Raw genomic sequence first — 21,031 nt, 5'->3', positions numbered from 1 at the left:
GAGGCCTTTATGACAATGTCTCCCCGGGTTATTACTATAAAAAAAAGACAGAAGGCTGGACGAACAAATTTGTTAACTTGCACCCCAAGGAGAAAGCCGAGATATATTTTGATGAGTCAGCCTTCCCTGTTTTGAATTGGATATGAAAAGCCTTTAGCCTGGTTCCTCAATGTTGCTAGAACAAGTTCAAATGATGGCAAGACCTATACCATCCAAGTCTCCGGTGCATTATCCCTGCAGTCCACAAAGTTGCACAAAAGTGGCTAATAGTAAAGTAAATGTCAGGCATTTGGGCTAAGAGATAAAGATGACACTTGCAATTCCAGAACATCTCTAGAAATACAGAGGCTTTTATTCCCCTGAATATCTAAACTCCCCTTTAAATCCATATCTTTCTTAATGGCAAGTGTGAAGTACCCTTTTGAACATAAATGTAGCTGTGTCATATTCAGAGATGGTGTCTGAAATGAATCTGTTAAGTAGGGCAGAAAGCTGTTTTTATTTTTTTCAAGGAGAAAAACACAAAGTAGTATAATATTCAGTCAGAGCATATGTAAGACTGTCTTACAAGACATGTCTAAGCCCATTCAACGTTAAATAAAAGACATCCTTCTATGTGTCCTGAATTAAAACAACCTGTTATAGAATATTATGCATTAATTGTTTATTGAATTTCCAAGTTTATTTCACAAACGTCAAGGCAACTTACAGAAGATACTGCTTCTGCTGTGTGATGGTACCACACAGAAAAATTGCACGTCATTGGTGGCAAACAGCACAATATTGGCAAAAATCATCAGCTGACCTCTGAAAAAGCTAACCTACTCAATGCACTTATCCACTCCAACCAGTTCTAACTTCTACTCTTCTTGCCACTAACTGCCATGTATGTATCAACATGCTGGCTCCAGGTAAATGGTAAATGGCTTGTATTTGTATAGCGCTTTACTAGTCTCTAAGGACCCCAAAGCGCTTTACACATCCAGTCATCCACCCATTCACACACAGGTGATGGCAAGCTACATTGTAGCCACAGCCACCATGGGGCGCACTGACAGAGGCGAGGCTGCCGGACACTGGCGCCACCGGGCCCTCTGACCACCACCAGTAGGCAACGGGTGAAGTGTCTTGCCCAAGGACACAACAACCGAGACTGTCCAAGCCGGGGCTCGAACCGGCAACCTTCCGATTACAACTCTTGAGCCACGATCGCCCAGGTGGACTTTCTGTTTCCTCTGACTGTGTAACACTGCATCTCCTTTGCTATTTGCTTTTGTCTGCACTCTTAAAAGTTTCAGATTCAAAGACGCACCCCCTCAAAGGGCCACCTCAGATCTATAAATACCCTCCATTTATATTTCATTTATTTCACTAGAGGCAAATCAAGGCGAGCTTTTCTTTTCGCTAATGGATCTCACACAATAAGACTGACTGGACATCAAAGTTGTGTTGAAAGCCCTTTGAAATGAAGCCATTATTATAATTCCTCACTCTTCCAGGTGCTGAACAAATATTTGTAACACACCGGAGGAGTACTTTTTTTCTTCCAAAATAAATTCTGGTCATCAACATTCTTTACCTTTTATGTCGAAAAAGTAAACTAGTCAAACACTTTCAGATAGTTTGTAGTTTGCACTTCATAGACACAGGAGCTGGTATCATGAGAAAACTGCGGTTTGGATTGCATGACGATAAACCCTCTACAAAACACTAATCCTGTAAGATTACAGCCTTCGGGTGATACAATAACTGCATAAGAAAACACAAAAACAAAAAAGAAAAAGATGCGAATCCAAAACCAGCCGTGGCACACCTAAGCAAGAAAGACAACTTTGCAAATGGCAAGGATGTGTGATCTGACTACAGTATGAAACTTGGAGACTTGTCTGAGTATCCATATCACTGTAGCAGATAAAGCTGCAGATATGAATGCACTTTATAGTCACCATTTTAACAAAGAGGGGAACGCAGAGCAGTTCCCCTTCAAGGGATCAGAAGAGATGGATACGGCATAAACTGAAACACCGTAATGGATATTATCATCACACTAACTCTCGAGGCTTTTGGCAAATGTTCTAATCCAGACTGACTTACAATAAGAGACACACAGTGTTTCAGTTTCTAGGACACTTCAACAGTACTCTCAGTTGGCTGTACATGCTGTAACAGAACTGTGTCAAGCAAAGTTTCAAGTTACTCCAAAGTTGATAAGTTAAATCATTAAAAGCTGACAATATATTTTAGGTTAGCAGGTATGTACAAAGATATATGACAACTATTGTTTTCACCTATCACAAAGGGAAAGAGCTGAATTATAAACATTAAAAGCAGGCCAAAGAGGTGTCAAGAGTTGCGCTGTAATCTGATGTCGGGTTGGGCTTTGAGTCAAGTCAAGCCTCTTCTCTATGGAAAACAGCCCTGTCAGGACCTGTGTGGTGGGCCTCCTCTTTGTGTCACTGTCATTTAGCATCTGCACTGGCCTGTCAAACAGAATGCCACCCTCACACTGGCTGCTCACCCCCGTATGAGACAGGATGCTGAACAAAGGCCCGGGATGATAGATGATGTTATACAACGGCCACTGTTTTTGTCAGCGAATGGCGGGGGTTCTTTCTGACATCTATTGATGGATATGATTCTCAGGCTACGTCACTATGGAGAGATGAAGCCATCTGAGAAAGGACACCAAAGGAATGAAAACAGGAAACTGACAATATCGACAAGCGTCTCAGGGACTGAGGTTGAAGCAATTATCTCTGACATTTTCTTTTTAAATGTTTGTTTTGCTCTTCTTAATCATTCATTTGAAAAACTACAAAAGAAATCCAGCCCTGGCCAGGAAAGTGCTTACATTTGCAAGTTTTTCTGTTCTAAATGCACGGTTGGTCCTTGGGGAAAAACCAAAAAAATATCTGCAGCACGCAAAGTGATGTCGTTTAATTGTGGAACAGCAGAGAACAATAGTTGAAAGTAAACAGAATCACAGCATGAGCAGCACTATCACTGATCAAAAACCGGGACAATGCCTAAACAGCATCAACTATATCAACAGACACTCCAAGCAAAGCTGATGCTACAGACTTGGACAAGCTGTTTGCCTGCAGAGGAAACTCTGCACAAAATCATAGTAGCAATGATTGCTTACAGTCAAAGATGCAGGAGAGAAAATACGGTTTTAGCACCATGAAAACAGCTCTGCAGCCCCTGCTGTTATGATGAGAAAATAGTCACTAACACCTCCTCATCAGCACTACCAGTGCCCAGAAAAGCCTTCAACACCGTGACCACCAGCTACCCCCGCCCCGTATGTATTTCCGTGTGCTGAACATTAAACTACTGTGTCTTCTCTGTGAGCTCAAGCACCCAGAGGGTTCATGTGTGAGTCATGGCCATTGGCTGGACTGATACACAATGACAGACCAGGCCTTGGGCAGACAGAACAAATGCCATCACGCCGCACTTGGCTCACAGCGCTGCAGCACAAAACACAGCCATTAGCTATCTAAGTAGGCAGCTGTGTCTTAGGAGATGCATTCAAAAGAAGGAATTGGCATTTCACCACACAAATGCATCGCTGAGAACTGACTTAACAGACTTAACAAGAATTTGACTAAGGCAACGCCATCTTGGAAAACTCGACATTGTGTTTAGCAACAATGCAAGGCCAAGAGAAGACCTTTATGTTCTTTACTAGCTACTCAAACCTATTCTAAAATTAGCTAAATATGGCAAAGCAAGTAGTTCTTTGATTGCTTTTCTTAAAAGATAAGCTATCTTCTCTGCTGGTTGCACACGCAGACAAAGGCAATATGCTGCCAAGAGCCAATATAATAAAAAATATAAATGGCATATTGATGTACAACTCTGCCTTAGTCCAATGCAATCTGTCACAAGTAATACCATCTAAGTTACAATGTGAATGTCACAGATCAGCGAAGGAGAGGGAATACCAATATATTCCACACAAAAATTCAACTCTTGTGCATTGTGTTACAATCCAAGAAAGACAGAATAAACATGGGCTGGTACACCATGTGAAATCAATGCTCTTAAGTTGTAACAGAGAAATATAATGACTCCACAAACCAAATCCCTGCTTTTGACATACAGTATCACAACAGCTCTGTGACACTGCTTTGACTACACTGGTATTTTGCGTACAACCCAGACCTTTGAGACAGAGAAGACTTCCAAGCTCAAATGAGCTTAAATAAAAACCAAAGGAGAAAAAGAAAAACAGCTGAATTTTTCTTCACTCATTTTCTGTCCTTTCTGTAGAAACTTATCATTTGAGCTGAAACAGATTCCATCAGACTGAGACTTCTGAATTGATCCCCTTTTACACTTAGTGAAAAAAGCAGAGGTCAAAGAGCAGCAACAAAAGGAAGCCAAGTGTACTGTGAATGTGACACACCTGGCAACAGTGTGACAGACCCCTAGATGAGTGTGATTAACCCTGTGGCCTACAAGCTTTGTTTTCTTTTGGCAGCATCTGCTGTAGTGAGGCAATGCAGGCAGCAGGAGTTAATGTACCGGTGAAGAAAGTGAGCCAGCTGCAATCTTTGAAGGTCCAAGAGGAGGGTGTGTGACTTCCATGAAGCTACAACCCTGTGAAGAGGACGGTATAAGGTGGATTTGCCTGTTTTGGATCACCTCTGCCTGAGTCAACTCAAAAAGACAGGAAGACATTTGTGCTAGCGTGTCGACCACTGGGGCTGCAGCTTGTAAATAAGATATTAACCTTTGTGTTTATGAAGGCACAATGTTTTTTTTTTTTTATTGCAAAGTGTTTTTCCATAGCACTTCTGTAGCATACAGCTCTCCCTGACCAAAGGGAGGGGGCGGTGAAGCAAAGAGTAATAAAGCTTGTCAGTCCTTTTTCTAGGGATGAAAAATATTAAATCTTTCCATTTCCAGAGAAGAGTCCATTTTCATTTTTCACCGGCTCCTCTGCCTCTCTACTGACTTGAGAAGATAAAAAAAATGTTACTGTCTAGGATATTTGTGCCAAGGAAATCAATCAATTAGCTATTGCGAGAAAAGTCGCCTTTTTTGTTACGCGGAGGGAAGCTGCACGCTGATAATGCAGAGTGCACTTACTCGTGCACACAATGAGGTCAGCACGTGACCCCCCTCCAGCACTGGGGACAAACACATCCTTTCTGCAGAGCTCTGGGCAAAGCGTTGAGGCCCATCTGACTGAATCCTTAACATGTTGCTGTCCTGACACATTGCGCTGAAAACACAGAGTGCTGCGTGTTACTAAAAATACTTCTACGCACGCAAGATGTTCCAGAGGATAGGATAGTATAGTAGTATCTCACCGGTGAATGTGTGTGTGGGTGTTTATGTGTGTTGGTGAGGCAGCGTTGCATGAAAGAGATGCCTGCACACACCCCATTGTAATGCATGAGTTGCGGTCATGCTGCCTGAGCTCATTCACTCTCTTGGACATATTCATTTCCTCCAATGCTTAAAACATATAATAGAAACGGGAAGAATAAACAGCTTTGTACTAATAAATCAGAAAGTAAGCCTCCCTGCAGAAAGGTTACACATTTCTAATTGGATTCTTTTTATTCATCTTTGTGGGATTTTTCCCCACTCACCCTTTGATTTATCGCACATCAACTGGCTCTTGAGTCGTGAAGCCTTGTTGATTCATATGAGGCTGACAGCTCCTGACAGTCTCCTATAAATATTAATCATAAATCTAAGGTTCAAACCACACTGGTGAATAATCAGAAAGACACAACCAGTCGAGAATATTAATTAACTAATTTAATGAATCCTCCAAATTAAGGAGTAGAGAAAGTTTCAACAGCCTATGGCTACTTGACTTGGAAAACAAGTACAAAGCATGCGCGACGTTAACTTTTAGAGGTTTGTGAAGGTAACGGCATCGCGTTTAATTCGTTGTATAGAATTAAAAATTTAATTAAACCTAAGTTTAATCAGGGAAATCAGCTGAGAACAAATTTGATTTACAATAATGACTTGGCAATTAAAAAGAAAAGAAAAGAAAAAAAGAAAACAACACAAATGCTGCGTGCCTCAAACCTGTGGGAACAAGTTTTGCACTCTGCACAGAAAGAAAAATAATCAACAATTACGTGGATTAAAATAAACTTGCATTATCGTGAAACAGTAATGCCAGTAATCCTCTCGTTGAAACTCGGTACTGTCTACATGACGCGCTAAACAAATGAGTCTACACATGCAGCACAAAGAGCTTATTCATGCCCGGGAGATCCTGCTACCCATCCTTGAAATGCCTTTAATTCAAAATATAACACCCTACCTTTTAATGTTAGTTTTTGTTGGTTCTCCTCTTAAATTTCCACAGGCTTTTCACATAAATTCAAATAAAAATTGTCAGATCAGACCTTTGTTCAAGGTGTGTGGGAAGGCGAACCTCAAAGGCACATAGATAAACCTTTCATTCCTGGTTTTTGTTTACCTCGGAGGTGATTTTAAAAGGGTACAATTCATTATTCAAACTGTATTTGCAGACTAGAGTCGGAGCTGAACTTGGTTTTGGAGAACTTCTTTGTGTTCACGTTAAATAAACCAGGTATTTGTCATTCGCGTTCTCAATACAGAGTTCCTCCACAATAGGACAAACAAGACAAATGTCAGACTGTTTACTCTGTGATACAGTACATAAACTCCCAATTGACCTCTTTACCATTTTCTTTCACAATAATACAGCTGGTCTTCAATTATGTAACAGCAAGCTTTCTTTTAAATCTATTCACACTGTGGTCATCTTTATAGCCATCCATACTTAAGCCGTCCTCCTGCTGTGGTCTTTATGATTATTTATTTTGATCGTGTGGCAGTTGTGCTTTAAGATGTCTAAATGATCTTTTGTTTTTTTCCAGAACATATCAAGGAACTCTATATTTACTGTGGATATCTCAGTAAAAGTCCAATGACTGCAAGTCAAAATTCGACAGTCACACAGACCTGTGTCTAGCTCCCTAGAGTTGTTTTCAAGTATGTGATCCATTAAATTATTCTACTGGAAATTTTTGTTGTTGGTTTGTTTTTTTGGCACATTTTTTAGGCCAGCGGTCCCCAACCCCCGGGCCTTGGACCGGTACATGAGAGTTGAGGCTCGGGTGTGAAATCTATGGTTTTCAGGGTTTTTATTGGTTTTCAGCGTTATTTTGTTATCGTTTTTATCGTTAACTCGGTTTTCATGGGTCTTTTCACGTGTGTTATGAATAGATCTTCTATTTTTCGGTACCGGTACTAGTTTTATTTTGTTGTATTTATCCGCGACACCTTAAAGGCCGGTCCGTGAAAATAATGTCGGGCATAAACCGGTCCGTGGCGCAAAAAAGGTTGGGGACCGCTGTTTTAGGCTACATTTGCAGGATCTCACTGTTTATTCGTGGGAGAAAACAGGCTTCTTTATCCTGATGTGTGTCTGCTACAAGTTCAAAAAAGTTCAATTATTCAATAAAATCACATAAAACTGAATAGTTTACGAGTGACAAAACAATGTCTTGATGTACTGTAGTTTTATCGAGTTGTGGTAGTGTATTTTCACATAGTAATGAGTCTCTAGCTGTTGGCCTCTGAACTCCAAGTGTGAAAAACTGTTCTGGATGTCAAGATTCCCCTGACACTCATTCAACGATGATCAATGTCCCATCCTCCATCCTCTGACCTGCCCTCACACATCAGCTTCAGTCCAACACGAGTAAATACAGTGAGTGGCTTAATGCACTTTACTCTCCAGGGATCCCGCAGACCAAAATGGCATCAGGAGGGTAAAAAAAATAAATAAATATTTTAGTGGTGGAAGAATGGAGTGTATTCTTCTAAACAGTGAACAGCCTTTCTTTCTCCTGCTGCTCATAAAGAATGTTCTTGTTCGCAAGCATTCGAACATACACAATATTGGACACAGGTGCAGAAGAGAATCTGGAGTCAGGTGATGCTTTAAACTAGTGCTAAAGCTCAGGTGAAATAAGGAAGAAGGTGTCTCTCTTTAAACAAAACAAAAGCCAACAGTTGCATTTGAGGACGACTTTTTGAGCGTAGCCATCAAAGAAAAATGACTTCAGCTAACCAGGTCTATCAACTGTGCTATACCATGACACAATCCTTCAGAAAGACAGTTTATTTCCCATCACTGCACCAGTTTATGTCAAGTTATAAATGTGCTGCTCCTTTGGCAATGACATGAAGGACGAACAAAACAACTTTCAACTCAGCTTAAGGGGCATTTGCTGGCAAGACCGGTTGGATGAAATTTTTCTTGGTCACTCTTTCACAGCAAAACATCATACGATTTGATTAATCTCTCCAAGCACATAATCTAGTGTGATGCCCACAGAGTGCAGCAGTTCTCACCCAACCTCTGCACAGCAGCAGCTGGATAAGCTGTGATAGGATGAAGGGCATTGTAGAATATACAACACATCCAGCACTCAACATCATGACCTTGACTGGAGAGCAGGCTGACAGACGGTCTCTATCTTTTCACACTGCTGAAAAGGGCCCGGTCCAATTACAGGCCCTGGGTACATTGTCTTGTTAGCTTCAGCTCTGACTGTACATTTGGGCAGCTCAGAGATCAAGCGCTCACTGGAGTTTAAATTGACAGAGTTACCTTTTCCGCTGTCACAGCCTCCTGTGTTACTCTGTCACTGGCGGGTGATGGAGGAGCAAAATAAGCTCTCTGAGACATCTATGCAGATAGTGACGGCATCAAAGCCGGCATATTCTGACAGCCTTCGTAGGAGGTCTGACTCTTGTTAAGCAATCTAGTAGAAAAGCTCTGGAACTCAGACAACACAATGGAGTAGAAATTCATGGAAGAGGTGCAACTGCCATGATAGTTTAGTCTGTCTGTCATGACATGTTCACTGCATTACTGGTCGCATAAACAACTGCTAAAGCTCCAATACCCTGAAGCAATACCATTACCATAGAACTCTGTAGCCTACTGGCAGTAACAGTAGTGGTGTTGTAGTAATGTGCTGGTTAAATTAAGATGATCAATAAAGTCGACGAAGGCGTTTAACCTCCTAGGACCTGGCGTCCACATATGTGGACATCACATTTTGGGTTATTTAGACCAAAATACTCAATTTTGCTCTACAAGCGCCTGATATCCACTTATGAGGACATTATACTGCTACTGTTCTATCAAAATTTTAAACGAATATCCTCATATGCGGCTCTTATTTTTCTTAAAAACAAAAAATAGGGTAAAAAAAAAAAATCTGGTAATTCTTTGTTTTTACATTCATCCGTCCCCAATATGCCCAAATATCAAAGAAAAATTAAAAAGGCATGCTGTGGAAGAGTTCGGGTCTTAGGAGGTTAATGAACATGAGATACAGCTTTTGAAAAGTGACGATTTGCTGCTGTGCTTATTTCCTTATTTTCTTGCACATCTTCTGATTTTTGACTGCTTTTACACAAACATACAGATCAAATAATATGGCCGAAAAAGATAAAAACTTCTCACAGTTACGATAAAAATACTGCTAAATGTGTCAAACTTTGAATGCCTGTAACAGAATCCTGTGGAATAGCTGTGAACTTGAAATTGGTAGTGGCTGCAGCTCAGCGACACAGACAAGACAGGAGCTGCATTTGATCCAAACTCCACCAGATTACTAATGAGGTATTGACCTATGAATGGCACTTTAGAAATGACAGCTACCAATATTGACCTTTAAAAGATAGAGTATAAATAAAGTATGAATAAAGAGTGGTTCTCAAAGCTCAGCACTGATAATGTGCCAGAGGTCAATACCAAGACTCCATTAGGGATGTTTGAGTAAAACAATCACTTGGAATACAATGCCACATTTAGCCATTTGGCCCAAATGATCCCGTTGAACAAGCACGGAATATGTGAATGCATTAACAACATGCAAAGCGGGCTTGATGTGAGTACAGCTGGCAGACTGATGGACAAGAGGCAACCTGGCTGTGCAGACCACAGCTCTGAAATATGCCTGAGTGTTAATTGGAAACATAACTGCTTCCTCACTGAAGCGTGTCATTAGAAAGGAAATAAGTAGCAGCAGCAAAATATACAAACTACTCATAAGTATAAAAGAACTCTGCTCGGTATGATTGGAGCCGGCAGATGACACTAAAAACACATCTGACTGTGGCAATGCTGTTATCTTAACACAGACAAATAGCCTTTTGTCTTAAACTGCCCTGGTAGCAAAAAAATGTAATTTGTACTCGTCGGGAAACCTTTTTTTTTGTCCTTGAGCCTCAAAATTAATTTGAAAAAGTTCAGTGTGGTTCCAACTGTAAAACCTTTTTCATGTTGGAATTTCTAGCTTAATCTCGGTGTCATTTTGGACACACTCACTGTGGAATAAACCACCGCAAAGGATGTTTTGAGTTTTTGGCAAACGTTTGGTTGTTTCTTCTCAGGTCTGTAGTGTGGCCTGACCCATGAATACTGATGACAAATGCAGCAATGTAGAAATGAATGTGTGCATTTACGGTTTAGGACACGCACGTGTCGACAGGTGTATTCGCTGGTGCATTGTCCTAAGGGTGAGCAGATGTGGAGAGGTGGGGCCATGGAAGTGCCCATGGCCTCTTCTTATTATGACTCTCTTTTAATTTTTAATGTATTTATAATTCCCAATTGGGAAATATCGTCATCTGCATGTAAACATAAAATATTTACCTGGTCCGCTAGTGCAGCTGGTATTGTTTATCCAAGATTCACGCACAGCGATGGGTCTGGTCGGGGAAATCCTTGGAATGGCAGCTGGTGCGATGCCATCTCATGTCAGTGTCTACTTCCAAATGTAATTAATTCCATGTTCCGAGTAAAATTGTGTCATTCTTGCTCACTGCTACCTTTGGTTTTGGGAAAACTCCTCGGGGAAAAGGACTTTGCAAAGACATGCTTCATCTTTTTCCTTTTTTTAAAGCACTTGAATTCTGTATCTGATCATACAGGTGTACTATTATAATGTCAATAAGTGCCTCATAATACACTTGTGGTGCCCCTACTACTGTTCAACACCCTACCCCCATTCCCTGACCTCCATTTCCCTGTTGGTCAGTCCACAGTAAATCCGAAAAGCCTCCCAGCATCTCCATGGCGACGGGCCTCAGTCGAGCAGATGGCCTCAGTGTGCCGCGCGGCAATTAAAGAGGGAGTGATGAGCGGGGAAAAGAAAGTGGGTCAGGATCAGGAGGGAGCAGGGCCGGGAACGTGAAGCTGCCTCTGCCTTGGGCTTGCGCGCAGACGTGTGCAGTAGCGCACTCAGCGACGTGCGCACACACATATGAGTGAGTTTATGCATCAGTGCATCCCATCCCGGGTCTTCTCAGCAAAAACAAATATCCACCCCTCACCGGTCACATAACATGAGCAGTGTGAGAATAAAAAGAGGGGTTAGGGATACAGGGAAGTGCAGTTCACAATAAATTGTCCCCCAAATCTGCTGATAAAAACTTCCTCCAGAGATTCCCACAACCTAATCAATAGGATAAACCCTTTAACTGTCAGTGACATACGGAATCACCTCTGTTATTTGGATTATTACAGTTCAACCAAAATTTCACAAAAAGCAGGAATGAAACGCACTCTTGGTGACGTAGGGTAAATCCAATCACTTTCATCCCCTGTCAGCTTTCACTGCATATTGATCAGACTCTTGAAACATGGTCTTCCATTTCATCTACACTTGGACCAACTTGTTATAGCTTCTGACTTGCTCAATCCTTACATTTAGGAAAGCTTTAATTCAACTAATTTAGCAGACAATATGAGCTTTAGCACACTATGGGGCTTTTAATTGAATTTACCGTTTTATGTGTCATAATATTCTTAGAATTATGCCATAAGAAATGTATTTGTTTGAAGTCAGTTTTAATGGAGAACACGAGTTAGTTCTAGGGGGGTTCCCTTGGCTTCCCGCATAGAAACAAAAAAGACCTAATGAGTTGGAAAAAATTGAATGAACTTTTATTTGCACAAGGCTTTTCTTCCAGTGAGCAGCCCCAATGTGCCTAAATAGAACTTGTGCCAAGAACAGTATTTCAAGGCAAACTAGAATCACCCTTGGAACATAGCCTTATTCAGGAACAGCATGACCCACTGCAAACTCCCATCCCCCGCAGGGTGTGCACGTAAATCTCAATTCTCTAGATTCACTTTTTCTCTTTGGGATAAGGCTGTTTTCTCATGCAAATTTTTTTCTTTGCCATGACTTAGGAAGTGAGGTACAATCCATAAACCCATTCTGCAGAACTATTTGAAACTCAGCAACCTGAAGGGTACGAGTCTGCAGGCTGTAAGAGGGTAGGTATTTTAAGGGTTTTGCTGAGGTATTAAACAACCTCTGTACCGCTGAGTTTCTCATTCAAACATTTGTTCCTCTTTAGCTTCTATTTTCAGTTTCCTAATGCTGACAAAAAAAAGGTACAGAGTGCAAGGAACAATTGCAAGTCCCTTCATCCATCTGAAATAAATATTTACGGTGCTCGTGCTCCGTGTGAACAGAGCATACAACAAAAGTGGGGCAACAAATCTGACTCAGACAAAGGCATGCAAAAGCAGTGTTCATTCTCACTCTTCATCAGTGAGTCTTTGAGCTGTGTGGGTGCAGGGTCACTGAGTGGGTGTTCTTGTGACCACTTACATCTGCATAACTTATAATCATATAGATGTTAGAACTCGTATATTGGACATGCGGGTGGGCGAACGGGAAACCCTTGATCCCCGAGCCTTCTGTTTCTGTGGACTAACATGACATTTGGCATCTTCATGGCTCAATGGACAATTGGTGTGAACTACAAAATGGCCCTGTGTGATGCCTTTACTGGTATCAAAGCCCTCTCCAGATTCCTGACTGGTAAATTCTACTTGCAACGCTGTAGCCAAGTAAGGCGTGTGCTGCCAGAATGGAAGGTCCCATGTGGAGACCTCTGGCAGTGTTGTTCAGCTGCAAGTTAAAGTGAGGGAGAAGGGGAAAAAGAGAAGAGGAAGGAATCCTATACAGAACTGTTCGGAATTAGAAATGATTACCTTCAGGGAAAACAGTAAAAAATAATCTAAATAAAATGTCAATGCCAACTGGTGGTCAAATATGACCTAAATCCTCGTCTAAACTTTAGGAACAGTTTTTGTTTCGTTTCTTCTCTTAGCCAACATAAAGCTTGTGATTTTATTTGCTATATATTCAATAAAAAAGTACATATTTAGAAAAAAAAATTGGAAATTGCAGCTTGTCTCTTTGGATTTTGAATCTATTCCCCGTGTCTGTGTATTTCTCTAAATGCTTTTGCTTCCTTCCACAGTCCAGAGGCATGCTTATTTGATTAATGGGTGAATCTAAACTGGCCATAGGTGTGTTAGCCCTGGATGGGCTGGAGCACTGTCCAGGGTACACAGAAGGCTTACCCATCTGCCGTTCAAAGGTTCTGTTTACGAAGGGCAGCTAATCACAACAAAGTTGGCTTAGAGGGAGGAGACTAAAATGGATTGTTCCAGATAGAGGATGAACTGAGGGGCTGTAGTCAGCAGTCAGCCGCAGTGTAAGGTAAATAGAGATCATTTCAAATTGTAAATCATGTAAAGCTAGTGTAGTAGAGTCTGAGAACAGAAACATGAGACTGGAAATGAACATGATGAACATAACTCCCACCACCACCACATATAGCTTAACTGTGGTTTAAAGCAGTTTCTATCTATTCCAAGAAAAGGTGAATTAAATATCAGCCTAAGCCATGATACAAAGGGGGATAATGAGCAGTTAGGTACAGCAGCATGTTGTCACCTGGGAGACCTGCATCTAGTTCCAGTTCAAAATACAATGCTCAAGGGACACTGCAGCAACCCTGTATGCATTTTCTTTGATGCAAACCCTAAGGAGGGCATGTGCACATTTTATATTTATGAGTACGAGTCCCTTTGGTCAATGCTCACAAAAGCTGCTCCTAATAAATGTCAGGAAAATAACAAAATAATAGACGGTTCCCTCTTACTGGCATATGACGTACTGTACTTTTAATATAATGAATTTCAGTTACAGGAGTAAACGTAGTTCAAGCACAACACAGCTCACAGCTTTGCTTTTAACGCATACAACTCGAGAGTTTAAATAGGTGCACTGCTGATAAAGACTCAGGCCGTTACAGCTCGAGATAAAGGGATAAACAGAACCCCTTTGATCGCTCTGGGGTGGGGCGAGTGGTTAGATTACTCACCTACCCACCCGCCCGCTTTTCACACACATTCAAACACCAAATCTACTGATACCACAGTAGCCTGCATTGCCAGCTTAAAAAGAGAGAGGACATACAGGAAGGAAGCGGCGGAGGCCATTTGGCACACCTGACTTTCTGAAAACAATGCAACACTGGAGTGAAATTCAGCCAGGCTTGAAACTGAGGAATCAATAGCAGACTGCATTAGTTGCTTTGGCATAGACCCTGCTAACAAACTGGAAGGATCAATGCCAAACTGCAGGCCATCTACATGTTTATCTTCACTGCTCTCAAAACAAAATTGAACTACGTGCAGAAATATGAAGAATTTCTACCACAAAGTGGACCTCAGTCTTATTAATAATGAGAAGTATTGGGAAATCACATGTCACCTGTGAGGCCATAGGAGAAATAAGAGACACGCACACATATAAGCTATATAAATCCTTCTGAATTGAGCAATAACCTATAAAATTGATCATAACAGGGAACAGCGCAAAAATAAATGAAAGACACTGAGAGAAATATGAGGTGACCTGTTATCAGTCATATTCTGACAGTCTGTCAGCACAGGACTAGGGCACTAAGGAGCTTTACGCCAAGCTGCAGCACATTGGGAGCTTAACTATATGTCAGCGAGAATAAATAAACCTGTGTTTGTATTTTCTATGCAGCCCCCCTTTCTTATAGCACCACCACCACGGTTGCTGGTCCCCCCGCCCCACCCCATTTACAACCACGCTGTTGCTTTGAAGCACAGTCAGCTCCCAGAGAGATATCAGTGCGGAATATTAAATGAGCGAACACCATCACTCATTAAAAAGGGAAACATTTCATGAAACAAACCCCCTTTTGTATCAAGTGCTAACCAAGCCGACTCTCAGCACGCACCGTTCTCAAAGGCAAAGCGAGGAAACAGGAGAGAGAGAAAAGAGGAGAATAAAGATAGAGGGCGGTACACCCAAGTTTGCAGAAAGTAAAAAGAGAAAAATGTAAAGTTCTGGCAGGAGATCAACTCTGAGCCTCGCGAAAGCTTCTGCTGTGTGTCACAATGACGGAAATTCCTCACTATTTTACGAACCTATAAAGACTAGAAACACTGCTAAATATTAGAAATCCTCTATATTTTCATTTGAATGTGCTCTGCAAGCCAATATTCCATTTCAGCCTGACCCCTGGAGGTATTTATCAGCGGATGGCATGTGCAGTGGGTGAGCTGGAAGGCTTGTAATGGGATTGACAGATGTGGTTTTTCAAGGCAGTTTTTAGTCAGACGTTGGAGGCAGCTTGTGCAGACATTCACTGTGTTAAAAGTTGACCTGTCTGAGGTCAAGATTTTCATCCCAATTTGCTTTCAGCGGGATGGAAAACCCATCTATTCAGCCGCAAGTGTTTCAAAAACACAAGACATCTCTAACGACACAAAAAAAGGTTTTTTTTTTCCGCCACTATATTTAGCGCTGTGATGTCAACTCCAACCCCAGCCCCAAACCACAACCCCAAATATAGAATTTAGTTTTGTTATTAATTTTTCTGTGAGAACAAATAAAAAAGAAATCCATATTTTGATAGAATAGGGTCAGGCTTACTGTTCATCGCTGATGGTGACTTTAACCTTACAAGTTAAGGTAGGAAACTGTCACTGTGGCAAGTGAAAAATGTACAAAAAACCCCACATTACACTTAAGATAAATAGAGAAATACAATTTTAGTATTTATTAGTGACATTATTAAGTCGAGGCAAAAAAAAAACAAAAAACAACATCATCAGAACGCCACCGTTTCCAGGGAAGAACTTGTAGCTAATATTTAATTTATAGCCTCCACTTGTCTAATGTGTCAGCCAACTGATATGTCGGTTTGACCCAAGACAGTAAGAGGCAGAGCTGCAGGCCAGCTCTTGTCAACAGAGCGCACAAGTCAGCACAAAATTCAACTGAGTGGAACAGCAGAAGACATGGCAACAGTATCAACTACTCCATCAACTTTTAAAACGAGTCCAGCTGGTGTAATTCACAAAGCAGGCTTGTGAGTAAAATACAAAAGTGTCTGGCTTACAGAGCTGGACAATATGAGCTCACAGCCAATGAAACAAAACCTAAAAGCTGATCAAGTCAAGTGGGTAACAGAACAGACTGTGTGCACTGTGACACTGTCTGTGCGTCCACCTGTAGCATTCTAATCATGTGTAAATTTGGGAACCTCTAAGCATCAGTTTTCCGCTTTTTTCTTCAAACTCAGCAGGTTGTTCACTGACTGGTTTCCAGTAGTACTCTGCACCCTAATGGAGGCACACCACCAGCCCAGCTGCCTGTTGTAAATTGACTTTTTCAGGCAGTCACACTGGGGGGGCTGGGAGCTGTGCTGATCAGATCTGCTTTATTTACAAGTATACGGCCTTAGTAAAAAGATCAGGAATTATCCACACTCTCAATCCCTGATCAGCCCATGACTAAATGCTCTAGTTGTAAACCCAGTTGCAATGAGCAATGAATGGTACTTCCATATGGCATCTTCTTTAAAACCAATGAAGCAGAAAATACAAGAAAGGAAAAAGAAAAAAAAACAAAAAAGACCCATTAAAAGGCTGCACTCCCTTCACAACAACTTTGAAAAACAGAAATGGATGCAGATCCTGTAGAGAAATAAATACAATTTTCTTTAAAAAAAAAAAAAAAAAAGACAGATTACAGGTAGTAACTATAGTAACAGAGCACTAAAGGGAAAAAACGGTTCAGAGAAACTCTACAAGCTATTGGCAAGCCAAGACGGTGTCTCATGAAAACAGCACAGACTGTCAGAATCCTTCCAGCATGTGAGATTATTTACTTTTTCGTCTGTGAAGATTTACATCTAGTCAGCAACCATAATAAGCCTATCCTAAGATGCTGCAACAGCAATCTGACAAAGAGTAAAGAAAACATGGAACAAGTATAGTATAGTATAGTCAATTCTCATTCTCAAGATCAGAACTGGAGTTTAACCATTTAATCCCTTGACAAGGTTCGGCTAAACAGAAAGAAAACGACTGAACAGATTAATGCCAAATCAGAAAAGCTGAGGGCTAGATTTGATCCTTTTTATTGATTTCCCTTTCCTTCACTTTGCTGATACTGCGATCCGACTTGAAACAGAGAAGCATTTCAATGATTTAAAGCATAAAATTGCAGCTGCAGCTTGCTGATAAATGTGTTTTCCATCCTGTTTCTATATGGTGACTGTCTGGTGTTAAGACAGCAAAGGATGCAGAGAGGACACCTGACAGACACTATACACCAAAATAAAGACCAAATAAAACATTATATATGATACTGAACTGCATGTTCTTACAAAACAGGCTATCTGGTAACTTTAAACTGCTGTTGTCTGGGACAAACGCTACTTGTGATATTTGAATAAACGTCTCCTAAAATAGCTTCATTCAGTGACTGGAGCGCAGCTCCAAACTATTTCTTTATCAGAGAAACATGCAAAAGACTGTAACGTCCTAACTTGGGGCCCTGAAACATAACTACAATCCTATATGTACACTATTAACTCCAAACAATTGGAAAGATGAACTTAATTTAACATTCATTCAGTCTTTAATAGTATTTGTGCAGTCATCCGCATGCAAGGAACACTCTATTTTGCCATAACCTTTCCATTATTTAGGTTCAGTGCTTATCATCATGTTTTATTCATCAGTTTTGTGACACGCAGACTCTATGTGAAGACCACAGGGGCTGGAAATGTGCATCATGAACTAACAAAGAAAAGAGAAAATGTGCCTCTTGTCCTCGGCAGAGGTGTATAGAGCAATACTTTGAAAAAACAAAGAAATATCACTTGTTTGAGAGTACCTCCTGAAATTAATGAAGGGCCATTCAATTTCCATAATGACAGCAGACACACAAAAAGAATCTACCCTTTACAGGGACATTTCATGCAGTGATTTGAGAAGGATTTGCTAAGGAGATGACAGCACAACCCCAATGAGCTAAACACAGTGAGATGAAGTTTGAGTGGCCAAGTACCTCCATTAGTTCTTCTGGCAAAAGCAAAGCTTAATCTCCTGTCAGCTCCCCTCAAGCTACTCTCCCAGGACTCAGAGTGCTCTCACCCATCCATCACCTCAGCGGGGACCAACGGGAGACTCCCCAAAGGAGCGAGGATCAAAGCAATTTGCATCCACACCGAAACCATCAAGGCCCAACAATCCCACAGTGACACTCTCCATTTCATTATATCACAACTGTCACCCAAATGAAATGCAAAATGTCATGGAGCGGCAATTACAGTTTTCTTCAAAAGAGCATTTTAACTTAGTTAAAAGCTAAAATGCTAATTACAATGTTCCAAAGGCTAGCCTGTATACCTACCTCCCATGTCATAAAAAAGGAATTATCCACATGGCTGTTTCAACACTCAACATCAAGCAAAGACTTCAAATCCGTTTATGAATTTGTCTGAAATGTTCCCTCGACCCCCTGACTCCCCAATCAATCAATCAATCAATCCATCCAACTGAAGTGCATGACATTTCCAAACAAAAGTAGATTTTCAGTGTACTTCAAATGAGTCAAATACAAGCTGCTGCAGCAGCACAGCACATTGCCGTTCGTCACAAGTCAAAATGAAGTCTTGTGTGTTAGGCTTTGATGATGAGCTTGCACATAGAAACCAGGTAGTTAGCTGCTCGACTAATCTGTGATGGATGAAACAAGAAAGCCATATATCAAGAAAAAAAAAAAAAAGGGAAACATTGAGACTTATTCACATGTCTCATGGGACATTATGTGAGAATCTAATCAACAACTAAGCACAGTTAAAGGTCACGGACGCAAGACGGTGCAGCTGTGTAGTGCCATCACAAGAGTAGCTTATGACTGAACACTGTAGACAAACACGGAGAAGAGAGCTGAACAACAGGGGTCTGCAGCAGAATGATTTTAGCTTTCATGCTGCCAAGTTATTACAAAGATTATAATTCACAGCCACATAATTTCCAATCCTGAATAATAGCACATTCAAACTTGACACTCGTCCACCATTCATAGTTCATTTCCCAAACGTTAAATCCAACTAAGATGAGGAATTAGAGCTCCGAAATCCCCTTATCCCACCACTCAGAGTGATATCTATATGGGTTCCTACTGCACCGGGGCCAAAAGAATGGAGCCAAGCCATAAACAACCACCTGGTTGCTAACTGCATTCACACTCAATTAAATATCAGTCTGGAATACAGGAGAGACTGAGTGCTAATATACGAACACAGGAACAGAGCTGCTGTTATTATGCGCAGATCCATTATTCTCAATCTTCCTTTTATTTGATAATCTATTTGGCGAGCGTCTCAGAATATTTCTGTGTTTATGAATTTGGCACTGCTGGGTTTTCCACGAATGGTTATTACCAAGCACAAATGGTTTTCCCTCGTGGATAGCTGCAACATGGGTTGCTGTGACTTGCATTTGTTAGGGCCTTTCCCACTTGTTTGTGCTTTAGTAATGAGGAAAGAGTCTGGAACATGTTGTATATCAATTAGACCATCAAAGCTGGTGGGCATTTATGGCGACGCCCTTTAACCTCAGGGTGAAGGAGCAAATCTTTGTTTTTGTCAAAAGAAATGGGTCCAAACAGATGCTGAAACACAAACTTTCAAAGCTGTTCTCTTCATGAAGATGTCGAAACACATTAATAATGTATTCACTTTGGTTTTAAATCAATTACAGCAATAAAAAAAGAGATAGGAGCAAAGCATTTTCATACATTTCTGATTACGCTTAGAAAACATTTCTTGCTTTGCTCAAATAAGACATTTCCAGGACGCTTTAGGTGCACTTTTCGAGACATTTTTCCACTCCCTCCATTGAACAGCTTCAAAAGATTTCTACCGTGAATCCCAAGGGAACCAGTTAATCCTGATCTTCTCCACAAGCAAAGGGATCATCTCAATATAAATCAGACAGGGCTTTTGATCAAAGTATTCAATCAGTCTTAAATGCATGGAGCCACACGGAGCCTCACTGCGAACAAGGTCAACATCTTGGTTGTTCTCAAGCTCAAAGGAGTTGAAGAAAACAGGATGTGCCAGAATATTTCTCTAGTAAAGACTTATTAAGAGCTATTAGGCTCAAAGGGGATCACCAAAGTAAGAGCTCCAACATATTACATCGAGTAAACACGTACAACCTGAAGAATGAGGGTATTAGTGCCCATCGAAACTCTGGTGTGACCTTTTTTAGACCACACTTGACTTTCTTCCATTGTTTACTTAAATTGGGGGCCCCTTACAGAGTTTATCAGTCTAGGATGTAAACAGTTTGGTAAATCTTCAGCTAGGCCTTAAAGCCCTCTCTGCATAACTAACCAAAAACATGAACACACATGCACAAATATGCGTTCCAACTAAAAGATTGTTAATAATGACACACCTTAAAAATGAGTCAAATACAGTTCTTAGGTATTTGCTTAATGGTCAGCCCCACTTTGGGGAAGCTTTAATGCCAGGGTGATCAATGTCAGAGTATTGCTTCAATTATTCACATATTAATTCGCTCAGCACCACCACCCACTCCAAAACACAAACTCCCAGAAGAATTGGTTTCAGTGTGACAGAGAGTTAAACGTCACCATGAGTCATTCTTCTGAAAATATGATTATTCGACAAGGAAACTACAAAACAAAGCCCCCAATGTGTCATTCGGAGATTAAAATGTGGGAATTAAAATCTATCCTAATTATATTTAATTATTGTAAGTACTAATTATTTACTATTTTAATAAATCAACTAACAGGCAGGCGCAGAGGATAATATGTTTCAATTA

At 40.9% G+C, this 21,031-nt stretch overlaps 1 protein-coding gene across 2 annotated transcripts in view; it reads right to left on the bottom strand.

The window, feature by feature from the left end:
* The window catches only part of nectin1b (nectin cell adhesion molecule 1b), a 161,191-nt gene that overhangs the window by 138,904 nt on the left and 1,256 nt on the right, over window positions 1-21,031 (bottom strand). The window lies entirely within an intron of this gene.

Source organism: Diplotaxodon limnothrissa, linkage group LG14, assembly GCF_057381915.1.
Source record: "Diplotaxodon limnothrissa isolate DT_005_m linkage group LG14, D_limnothrissa_male_GT1.1, whole genome shotgun sequence".
NCBI classification, from domain to species: domain Eukaryota; kingdom Metazoa; phylum Chordata; class Actinopteri; order Cichliformes; family Cichlidae; genus Diplotaxodon; species Diplotaxodon limnothrissa.
This window is presented reverse-complemented; position numbering and strand designations above follow the sequence as displayed.